This window comes from Triticum urartu, chromosome 2A (assembly GCF_056163025.1).
Source record: "Triticum urartu cultivar PI428250 chromosome 2A, HENAU_Tu73, whole genome shotgun sequence".
Classification (NCBI taxonomy): domain Eukaryota; kingdom Viridiplantae; phylum Streptophyta; class Magnoliopsida; order Poales; family Poaceae; genus Triticum; species Triticum urartu.
In genome coordinates this window covers 8,394,788-8,405,573 of record NC_141874.1, presented here as the reverse complement: position 1 = coordinate 8,405,573, position 10,786 = coordinate 8,394,788, and positions in this window count along the sequence as shown.

Below are 10,786 nucleotides of genomic sequence, written 5' to 3'. Positions count from 1 at the left end.
GCTGAACGCAGTGATTCCTACTAAACATAAAGAACCCTGCTGCCTACCAGTAAAAATATGTTCTGCTACACGTGCGGATTTTTTTTGCAAGATTACACGTGCATAATTTTTAGTCATGCTTAGTTAGTGCATAAAGTTCTCACGTAAACCATATTAAGTCTGGTGAATGAAAAACAAAAATCAAGAGGATCTTTTTTTTAGTCTCCAAAGTATCTGAAAGAACGGAAGTAATGCCTCATCTAGAACTGTATTGCTTCCATAGGTTGTGTTCTTTATATGAATAATATCATTTTTGCAAGGCAAATGAGAGCTGTTGTTAGAAGATTCATTTTGAAAGAAACACATGAGGATCTTAAGTTATCCTTGATCAAGATGCAATTGAAGAGGCAAAATCTCAAGGCACAATCTTAAAAGATTAGGTGCAAGAGAAGACTGCCAGTCATCATACTGGGTGCGCATATAAGGTGTCGGAAGGAAGCGATCGGTAACAGACAACACTTAATTCAATGATACTTGGAAATTATAGCTCAGCGCTCAAATACCGCACATACACAAAATTAGTCTTAATGACTAAGGCCAACAGCAACAGTATTGTCACCAGTGTGCGAAGCGGAAAACGTCTTGCCTCTTAGAGGGGACGCCGTACATGTTATATGCAGGGGTGCGAGGCCCTGGTAGCGCGTACAGTTTGGATCTCGTACAGGAGAGAGGTTACAACTAGGAGATCAAGCTAGCTAGAGATAGAATTATGAGCTAGAGATAAACCTCCTATCCTAACTACCAAGATACGTACAACTCCTGTTAAGATACGTTACATATGGCGCACAATGAAGGTTGACACATACGACTTGTTTAACACCCTCCCTTAATAACAACTTCATCAAGTTGAGATTATACTTGAAGTCGTCAAAGCTTCTTGTAGGCAAAGGCTTTGTGAATCCATCTGCAAGTTGATCTTTGGAGTGCACAAAGCGTATATCAAGTTGCTTCTGAGCAACTCTCTCTCTCTCTGACAAAATGAAAATCTATCTCTATGTGTTTTGTTCTAGCATGGAACACTAGATTTGCAGAGAGATACGTAGCTCCAAGATTGTCACACCATAAACAAGGTGCCTGTTTACTTCGTATGCCGAGTTCCTTCAGCATGGATTGAACCCATATGATCTCCGCTGTGGCATTTGCCAATGCCTTGTATTCTTCCTCTGTGCTCGACCTGGATACAGTTGCCTGTTTATGTGCACATCATGATATCAAGTTAGGTCCAAAAAATACTGCAAAACCACCAGTGGAACATCTGTCATCAAGACAACTTGCCCAATCAGAGTCAGAGAATGCACTGACTAAAGTAAATGGTGATTTGCTGAAGTTCAGTCCTAAGTTCAGACTGTGCTTAACATATCGAACTATGTGTTTTGCAGCTGTCAGATGAACATTGGTAGGTGCATGGAGGAACTGGCAGACTTTATTAACAGCAAAAGAAATATCAGGCCTTGTAAGTGTGAGATACTGAAGGGCTCCTACCAGACTCCTGTATTTGGTGCTGTCTTCTTGATTTAAGGGCTCGCCTTTTGCAAGGGATAGCTTTTCTGAGCTGGATAATGGAGTAAGAGAGGGTTTGCATCCTTGTAGCCCAGCTTTCTTGACCAAGTCAGTGGCATACTTTTCTTGAGAGAGAACAAGTCCATCCTTGTGCTTTTTTACCTCAATCCCAAGAAAATAATGCAAGTCACCAAGATCTTTTAGAGCAAAGTCTGCACTCAAGTCCTTAAGAAGTCCTGTGATTGCTTCATCAGATGAGCTAGTCACGATGATATCATCAACATATATGAGAACAAATATGCATGTGTTGGACTTGTTGTAGATAAACAATGACGTGTTAGACTTAGACGGAACAAAACCAAGTGCTTGCATTTTGTGACACAGACGAGCATACCATGCCCTTGGAGCTTGCTTTAGCCCATACAGTGCTTTATCAAGCTTGCACACATAAGAAGGAGCATTCTTACTCTCAAACCCAGGAGGTTGTTTCATGTACACTTCCTCTTCCAGAACACCATGGAGAAACGCGTTCTGAACATCGAGCTGTCTGAGACTCCACCCTCTAGAGACAGCAATAGATAAGACAAGGCGAATAGTGGCAGCCTTTACTACTGGACTGAAGGTGTCCTCGTAGTCTATACCATACCTCTGTTTGAAGCCTTTTGCAACCAATCTAGCCTTGTAACGATCAATGGTTCCATCAGCTTTCCTCTTGATCCTGAAAACCCACTTGCAATCAATCAAATTTTTACCTTGCTGTGGGGGAACCAAGTGCCATGTTTTGTTTCTCATCAATGCCATGTACTCTTCATGCATGGCTTTCTTCCACTTTTCATCACACAATGCTGCTTCAAGGGTGTTAGGCTCATCTGGTTCACCTGTGGAACAAACCATACCATACTTGGTTATATGCTTGTAATTAACGGGTTGAATTACCCCTTGTTGCAGCCGCGTACGTCGCGGTTGAGAAGCATCAGGATCGGTGGCCTCAGAGGATCCAAATGAAGATGTTGTTGGATTTTCTGCGGCTGACTATTGAAGCAAGGCACGTGAATTTCCCACAGAAGATCCCGCCGGTGCATGTGCATGTGCATGCAGATCGTCATTGCGTGGCACATCTGCCTGGATCGCCGCGCCGGTCTGGCCCTCCCTGCGTCGCACGTCGCTTCGCCGCGTGTATGTCACCGGGTTGGTGGCGTACCTCGTACCGTAGGCTGATGGAGACCGGTGCGGGGCTGCGTCCGCCCGACCGCACGGAGACCGGTGCGAGGCCGCATCTACCCGACCGCGCGTGTCACGTGGATGTGGGGAAAACGCGGCGCGCGCGCCCGCGCCTACGTCTGCTCCCGCGACTGCAGCTGCCCCGTCAGCAGGGAAGGATCCCGAGGCGTCTGCTCCTGCCTCATTCGCAGGAACCGATCCCGAGGAGGATCCGATTAGCTGCAGCTAGGCAGATCCCGAGGCGGATCTATCTCCCTCGGGGAGGCACATAAAATATGGCTCGATATGAGCCGTTTTTTCTGCATTTTCTGCGTCTACTTCTGTAGTTTCCGTACTGCTTCATTCTGTTGCATCAACGCAAAACTCATGCACATCATTAGATTGGTTAGTCAATAGGTCATCAATATTTGGTCCCCTTGATGAAAACTAGTGAGATGAGTGGGCAAAAGAAGGATTTCTTTGCGAAGGAGTGCACCAGCATTGGGATGGAGGTCAGCAAACGGAAATTTTGTTTCATCAAAGACCACATCTCGTGAGATGTAGACACGGCCAGTGGAGACATCTAAACACTTGACCCCTTTATGCTGGGCACTATACCCTAGGAAGACGCACTGTTTTGAGCGAAACATGAGTTTGCGGTTGTTGTAGGGACGAAGATTGGGCCAACATGCACACCCAAAAACACGGAGGGACTTATAGTCTGGTTTAGTGTGAAGAAGTCGTTCTACTGGAGTTTCATTGTTAATGACACGACTAGGTAGCATGTTGATAATGTGAACGACTATGAGAAAAGCTTCGTCCCAAAACTTGAGAGGCGTGGGTGCGGCTGCCAAAAGGGCAAGACCAACCTCGACAATGTGCCTATGCTTGCGTTCGGCGGAACCGTTTTGTTGATGAGCATGCGGGCATGACACGTGGTGTGAGATGCCAAGATTTTGGAAGAAGGAATTTAATTTTTCGTATTCCCCTCCCCAATCGGATTGGACAGCGACTATCTTGCTATCAAACTTTCGTTCAACAAGCGCTTGAGAGTTTTGGAAAACTTGAAACACATCGGATCTCCTTTTGAGGAGATAGATCCACGAGAATTTGCTATAGTCATCAATAAAACTGACGTAATACGTGTGTCTACCAACGGAGGTAGGGGCTGGACCCCAAACATCAGAAAAAATGAGTTGCAAAGGTTTGGTAGAAACACTAGTTGAGATGGGATACGACAATTGATGACTTTTAGCTCGTTGACAGGAATCACAAATAGTTTCAACATGACGCTCACCAACAAACGGGAGCTTATTTTTCCTAAGCAACTTTTCTACTAAAGAAAAAGAGGCACGTCCTAGACGATCGTGCCATCGTGTGGATGAAAGTTTGATAGCACCACAAGCTTGTTTATTGTATCTTCTAAACTCCGGAGTCGACGGGTAGAGCCCTCGAACACATCTACCTCGATAGAGGATTTTCCTCGTGACCTGATCCTTAATCAAGAAGGAAAAGGATGAATTTCGAGAAAAAACATTATTATCAAGGGCAATTCTGTGAACCGAAAGAAGATTTTTGTGTGCACTAGGGACATGCAAGATTTTCTTAATGTGTAATTTTTGACTAGGGGTACGAAATATAGAGTGACCAATATGACTTATACCCATACCTTCTTCGCTAGCAGTATGGATTTGATCTTTGCCACGGTATTTTTCCTTCATGGTGACCTTCTCAAGCTCGTTCGTGATGTGGTTTGTGGCACCGCTATCGACGTACCAATTGGTGTCAATACCGTAGGAACCATCAGCGGCAGCAGCTACCTTGTCATCGTCTTGAGAGTCCTCATCCTCATCATAACGGCACCAGCAATCCTTTGCTGTGTGACCGGGCTTCCCGCAGATTTGGCACCGCGGAGTCTCTGGACGTGTTCTGGTTCCACCACTGCGCCCGCGCCCGCGACCTCGGCCATCCGAGCGCTAAGGAGAGTGGTCACGACCGTTGCAGCCGCCACCAGGATCGCCCTTTGTAGCGCGGGGAGCCACGTTAGCGGGAGCCACCACCCCTGCCGCGCGACGCCAGGTTTGCGGAAGATTTGAAACCGCCGCCGGATCCATGGAACTGTGCAATGCGCTGGTCGAAGTTCGACAGCATGGCGAAGAGCTCGTCGAGGGTTGCAGGAGTAACACGAGCGTCGAGGGCCGACACCAGTGGCTGATAGTCCGCCTCCAACCCATGGATGATGTACGAGAGGAGCTCATCGTCCTGGATGGGCTTGCCCGCCGCGGCCAGCGCATCGGTATAGCCACGCATGGCGGCGAAGTAGGAGGCAACCGAGAGGTTACCCTTCTGTCCGTTGATGAGGGAGGTGCGTATGTTGTTGATGCGACTCGCCGATTGTGACGAGAACATGGCCGCGAGCGTCGTCCAGAGCGTGCCCGCCGTGGTGACCGTGGTCACCGTGACCAGCACCTCTTTTGTGAGGTTATTCAGCAGGTAGCCAAGGACCCGCAGGTCCTCTCGTACCCATATAGGGTGGAGAGGGTTGGGCGATGAAGTCTCCTTGCCCTCCTTGACGGTGACGAGGAGCTTGGCCGGCTCCGGGTTGGTGCCGTCGACGTAGCCGAAGACGCCGGCACCGCGCAGCTGAGGTGTGATCTACGTGCGCCATAGCACGTAGTTCGTGTGTGACAGCTTCTCTGTGACCTGATTGTCGAGGTTTGGTGAGGAGGCGCTGGAGGAAGACATTGCTAGGCTAGATGGGTTTGACAGAAGCTCTAGATGGGAAAAGGAAGGCTCTGACTACCATGTGCGAAGCGGAAAACGTCTTGCCTCTTAGAGGGGACTCCGTACATGTTATATGTAGGGGTGCGAGGCCCTGGTAGCGCGTACAGTTTGGATCTCGTACAGGAGAGAGGTTACAACTTGGAGATCAAGCTAGCTAGAGATAGAATTATGAGCTAGAGATAAACCTCCTATCCTAACTACCAAGATACGTACAACTCCTGTTAAGATACGTTACATATGGCGCACAATGAAGGTTGACACATACGGCTTGTTTAACAACCAGCAACCATATATGCATGAATTTCGAATTCAGGTAAGCCATCACGAATGTGTTTTGCGTCTACAACTCAATATTGTCAAAAAGCAACTTAAAGCCAGTCATCGCGCTAACTTTTGGACCTTATGGTGTAATTGAGTTGTCCACATTACGTACAAAATATTATTTTCATAAATTTCCATAACTAACACACATGAAGCAACCTCAATACTGGATTGTACAAAAAAAGACACCAGATTAGATCCATTTACTACATAAAGTGTCTCTCTACTATTTAGCTGTCAGACTCACCATCTTCCATTTTTAGCCAGAAATATGTACCGACCGACAACAACCTGACTGTGTGTAATCTAACAATTCGAGTTATCAAATTCACTACGATGTTTGATTAGGGAACCTAGATCGCCTCGAAAGTAAACTAAAAAAATCAGCCAGCCCAAAAGAAATGTGATTCAGGTGAGACGAGACGAGCTGAGATGGTGGAGGACTCAACTGGAGACGGCGTAGACGAGGTGGGGGGTGTCGGCGAGACGCGAGAGGTGCGCTAGCACCCAGCAGAAGGCGTTCCTGCAGTTTGGGCCGAAGTCGACCACGACGAGGAGGTCCCTACCGTGGCGCCGCTCCCTGGTCTCGGGCTCGAGCTCCGGCGTGGCATGGGGCACCACCAGGATGAGGCGCAGCAGCACCACCTCCCTCCAGCTGTACTCCACCACGTCCTCCTCCATCGTCTCCATTGGCGCTCAGTAGTTTGTGCCAGGACCGCAATACTGGCAATGCACATTCGTAAAATAAATCAGAGATAAGGTCCCATCACACAAATCCACAGAAATATAAAACCTACAGAAAGATAAAAAAGAATTGGCACACAACAGTTATGATCTATCTTCTTGAAAACTAAAATACATGGCTCATCTTATTACCTCATATTTAGTACAGAATATGATGAAAAGAAATTCAGAATTCATATACTGCAAAGTGCAAACTAATGCTAAAACCAGCTTTACTTTTGATATATAGATCAATCACGTAAACTGCTGTCAATGACGAGGGGACACCGGTGACGTTGTCGGAACCCCATGAGCACGGGGACGTCAATGTCGAAGCAACAACGACAACCACATAATATGTTGCAAATGTCAACATTCAGCAAGCTGGGCAATAAGAATCAGCCATCCCAACCATATCTGTGTCAACCACTCAAACTGAAAGATGTAAAATTGAGCATCACATGTACAAATTAAAATCTATAAGTTTTGACCTCAAGACGCTGTTCTGGCTCTACATTTAGTTTTATAAGCATGAGCTCTACATCTACTTGTGGTTACTTTCACAAATCATCAACATGTACAAATGATATATAAAACTATGAATATCAGATACTATGTTGACTTGATCAGGCACAAAAACTGAATGGTGTGGTTCCACTGATTACATGTTACTATTAGGTAACAAATCTTTTCAACATCACGGAACTGGAAGAAGAAATGCTGATCTGTATAACATTAACAAGTTTGTAGAACTGCTCCACGACCTGTGTGAGTATTTTCTCCGTTCCTGTACTACCATGGTGAACAACGCCTTCCCTACAACCCTAACATACATACATATAGATCAATGATGGTTCAAAACTGGTCCACGGAAAGAGAGAAGGCTTACGAGAGCTTGGGGTGGGGTGGCACCGGCTTGCCGGTGGCTGGATTAGCGGCTGCCGCGGCAACGGACACGAGCCCTTGGTGTCGCCAAGGTGGACATTGACGGATGATGCGGCGGCTGATGGTGATGACCGAATCCAGTCCGGAACACTGCGCCAAATTCCAAACAGTAGGTAGCAGTAGGCAAGTAGCACCATGCCGAAGCTTCTCACCTCCAGTTCTCCTTGGGCTTACACCCAGATACGAGGTAGGCGACGAGGTCTTCCTTGGTGAGCGTCTCTGTCAACTCCACCACCTCCTCCGTCAGGGGGCTGGGCGCCATGACTCTGCCGTGCCGCCTCCCCCTCCTCGCCGCCGTGGCCCGTCTCCACCCTCAGCTCGTCCCCGTCCACGGCGGGCTTCAGATCGACATAGAGGGCGTCGTGGGGCGGGGCAGTGAGACGTTGTGCTGGGACTGTAGGAGCAGGGCGACCTGGTCGTCGTCGTCCCGGGCGAGATCCACGGGCATCGGTGCTCTCTTCCAGCGAGGCCACCCTGTAGCCGGCCGCTGCACGACGACTGACGAGGAGAGACGATGAGAAGCAGGCCGGCGGCGGCTCAGAGCAGGGGGGTCGTGCGGAGACCCCGGGCCAGGTGTTGCGAAAGGGCTCGGAGCAGGGGGGCATGAGGAGAAGAGAGGAGGCGGCGGCGGCGAAAGAAGGGGGTCGTGCGGAGAGCCGGAGACCCGGGCCAGGTCTTTCGATCTCCTATCACTCTCATTTTTTCTATCGCTTACAGTAAAGGACACGTGGACATCACGGTAACTCGCCCTTGCCGCGACCGTTAATGTGTTTAATTGTTTGTTTGGTGTTTCCCTATGCATAGGTGGTCGTTATCACCAAACGGTCAAACGTGTTTGAAGAAATTGAAACCACCCTCATTTTTAGTATCGGTAAAAACAAATATATCAACCTCATATGAATAGTAGAATCCCTAATGCCAGCAACCAAACACCTTTACATTTATTTCCTTTGGGTGCTGGATGTTTGATTTTCATTATTGTAGCAAAACTGTTTTACCTCTTGACAAGAATAGTGTATGGTAGCCAAAGGGTACCGGCCAAAAACGTTCCTATTTGGTGGGAACACAAGCCGAATGCCATTACGGAAGTCTGCGTGCGTTCACTGCCGTGCTATTTTCGCGACAATACTCATCTGAGGTGTCGCACGGATCAGAGATCCGGATGGTGCACACAAGGAGAGACATATACCTAGCTTGGTTCAAGTCCTCGGATCGAGATAATATCCTACTTCCTGCTTGTCTAGATTAATTACTCTAGTCTCGTACTAGTACCTAGGTTTAGTGTCACACCAAGAGGTATGGTTTTGTTGGTTGTGAGGTGTTGTAGTGTCGGTTTGGACATGCCTAATATAGTAGACAGGGCTCGATGCCGACGGCCACCGTTGGCCTATTCTAGACTATGCCGACAGCTGGCCCCAGGCCGTCGGCGTACAACGGCCGTCGGGCTATCCTAGTATATGCCGACGGCCCCGTCGGCAAAGAACGACCGTCGGCGTAGAAGAATCTACGCATACAGCTGCCGTTGGCATATATCCACTACTAGGAAAAGGGCTATAGATAGGATTGATACTAATGGCGCACCAGGGAAGCAGTGCGCCACTACTATATACTAATAGCGCACCTGTTGGTGATGCGCCATTAGTGTGGAAGATACTAATGGCTCACCAGAAACAGGGTGCGCCACTAGTATTAATTTTTTTTCCATTTTTCCATACATATTAATGGCGCATCAGGTAGACAATGCGCCATTACTAGTTCTAACTAGTAATGGCGCACCTGGCAGAGAGTGCGCCATTACTGTAATTTTTTTCTTATTCTTTTTTTTGCAAAACTACTAATGGCGCACCGTTTCACAGTGCGTCATTACTAGTTTAAACTAGTAATGGCGCACTATCAAACGGTGCGCCATTATTATATATATTTATATTTTTTACTTTTTTGCAAAACTTCTAATGGCGCACCACCTGCAGGTGCGCCATTAGTAACCAGGGTTACTAATGGCGCATTTCCTTGTCGTGCTCCATTAGTAACCTGGGACCCCAACAAGATATTTTGGACAGCCCCACACCTACCCACTCACTATCCCCACTTCATTCCCTCCACCTCTTTCTCCAAGCTTTCGGCTGCCTCCTCCTCCTCACCTCATTTGCACCATAGATTCATCAAAATTAAGTGGTGAAATTACTTTTTTTTGATAGGTAAGTAAGGGGAAAGCTATCTTCATGATGTAGATCTACTTTTTTTCTCCCTAGCTCGCTCCAACAACGTGCACATGCACTTTTTGTGGCCTAGCTAGATCTATGTATGTTTGTGGTGTTGCATGTGTTTGTGGTGTTGCATATATGTTTGTGTTTGCAGGTACCGGTATTTGAAATGCGATAGTTGCCAATATTTTGCCGGAATGTTGATTCATTTCTTCGGCGAGAATTTTGGCACTATGCATTGTTTTTGGTCCTATTTTTAGGGAAGGTCATGCCAAATTTTTTCTTGGTTCTAAAATATCGTTTTGCTCTACCCCGCACGCGACCATGGTCCGCACGATCATCGAAGGCATCGTGAATAGGTTTTTGAGCTCCGCGACGGACGAGATGCTTCAAAAGAACGAGACGGAGATAAGATGTCCGTGTCGAAGATGCAAGCTGAAGAGCCTTATTGCGGACCCGGATTTCGGGCAGGTGCGGGACCACCTGCTCTTGCGTGGTTTCATGGATGGCTATCGGTGGCAAGGTGATGAAGATGACTATGAAGTCGTCCATGGCCGGGGCCGGGCAAGAAATGAGGAAGGGCAACAAGACAAGTACCACCGCGGCGAGGGCGGGCGAGAAGACGAAGAATCTCCAGGACATGATCACGACGGTGATGCTGTACACAGTCATCATGTAGAAGATGTCGTACATGATGATGAGGAAGATCAAGGCGAAGGGCATGATCATGAAGATGAAGATGCCGGAGCAGACGACGATGGAGGCTGGGTGCAGGACCCTCATATTCAAGAGCTGCTTCTCAAGCAGACGGATAACGCAAGAGCTGCCGCCCGAGAGAAAGCCAAGCTGGGTCAACTAGAGATAGACGCGGTTACCCCATTGTATGAAGGATGCAGGCCCGAGGATACCCGCCTGAAAGTAACGCTCATGGCTCTGGAGATGAAGGTAAAACAAAAAATGACCGACGCATGCTTCGACGAGAACATGTCATTCTAGCACGAACGTCTTCCCAAGGGGAACAAGTGCCCGACCAGCTTCGAGGAGGCGAAGAAAATCATGTGTCCTCTGGA